We start from the raw sequence: 1,410 nt of genomic DNA, 5'->3' as shown, positions 1-1,410 counted from the left end.
CTCTCTCTCTCTCTCTCTCTCTCTCTCTCTCTCTCTCTCTCTCTCTCTCTCTCTCTCTTCTCTCTCTCTCTCTCTCTCTCTCTCTCTCTCTCTCTCTCTCTCTCTCTCTCTCTCTCTCTCTCTCTCTCTCTCTCTCTCTCTCTCTCTCTCTCTCTCTCTCTCTCTCTTGCTGTTATCTCTCACTCACGTCACAGTGATTAACTTGATTAATTGCAAGCAGCAGAAACGCACTAATGACATAATTATATAGAACACGACCGACGCATCACGTGACATTCACGCGAGGCATCTACATGCAGCGCCAAGTGCAATCTCACCATAGAGATGAAAATTGCTGTCTTGTTTGTTGTGGCGGCGCAATTTAACCCGATAGGAGGCAATTTAATGCAATCAAAAGCCGATAGTCACGTGATCACTGTGATGAGATTGCGCCAAGTCGTGACCATACCCGCAGACGTTCTTATGTTTTTATCAGGAAGGGATAGCACCATGTCGTGGCGATACTGGCGGACGTTCTTGTGTTTTATCCGTGACGTCTGCGTCGCCATGTTGCTTCTGTACTCGCGGACGTTCTTGTGTTTTATGCACGACCGACATCCACGTCATGACGATCGTTTTCGCACCGACCGACGAACGTTCTTGTGTTGTTTGTATTTCTGCAGGACGTCTGCGTCGCCATGTTGCTTCTGTACTCGCGGAAGTTCTTGTGTTTTGTGCATGCGTGCTTTGCTGACATCTGCGCAATGATACTTATTTTCCGCACCAACCGACGAACGTTCTTGTGTTTGTTTGTAATTCTGCAGGACGTCTGCGTCGCCATGTCGCTGCTGCTTTACTCTAGCTTCATGGCCGCCTTCATCTTCGTGTTGCTAGAGGTGCTCAGTACTCTGCTCATGGTGCTGCGGAGCCCCCTGGTGGCGAGAACCAACAAGCGGCTGCTGATGGCGGGATGGGGTAAGCATGCAGGCGTGGATGCGCTGCTGACAGGGTGACGTAGTCTGTGGGGTGGTGGGTGGGTTTGCATGCGTTGGTGGGTGGGTTTGCATGGGTTGGTGGGTGGGTTTGCATGGGTTGGTGGATGGGTGGTTTGGTGGGTAAATAGGAGGGCAAGAGGGGTAGCTACTGTCCATAGATTTTAGTATGATAATGTATTTATATATTTCCAATGATAAAGTAGAGGCGTTATAAGTATAAGTAACACTAAGATATGCGTAAATAAACATGTAGTCGTCGGTGACATCCTCCCCTGCACCCCCGCCATGCCCCACCATACTAACCATGTCGGTGACACCCTCCCCTGCACCCCCGCCATCCCCCACCATACTAACCATGTCGGTGACACCCTCCCCTGCACCCCCGCCATCCCCCACCATACTAACCATGTCGGTGACACCCTCCCCTGCACCCCCG

The 1,410-nt window shown here is 51.0% G+C and overlaps 1 long non-coding RNA gene across 1 annotated transcript in view; it reads left to right on the top strand.

The window, feature by feature from the left end:
* Nucleotides 1-1,410, top strand: part of LOC106817166 — a 22,424-nt gene that overhangs the window by 7,554 nt on the left and 13,460 nt on the right. Inside the window, exon 2 of the long non-coding RNA XR_001395001.1 lies at nt 1,133-1,138. This is a non-coding gene — a long non-coding RNA (uncharacterized LOC106817166). The remainder of the gene's footprint in view (nt 1-1,132; nt 1,139-1,410) is intronic.

This window comes from Priapulus caudatus, unplaced genomic scaffold, assembly GCF_000485595.1.
Source record: "Priapulus caudatus unplaced genomic scaffold, Priapulus_caudatus-5.0.1 Scaffold1616, whole genome shotgun sequence".
Lineage (NCBI taxonomy): Eukaryota > Metazoa > Priapulida > Priapulimorpha > Priapulimorphida > Priapulidae > Priapulus > Priapulus caudatus.
Note: the sequence above shows the minus strand (reverse complement) of the source record. Positions and strands in the feature narration are given on the sequence as shown.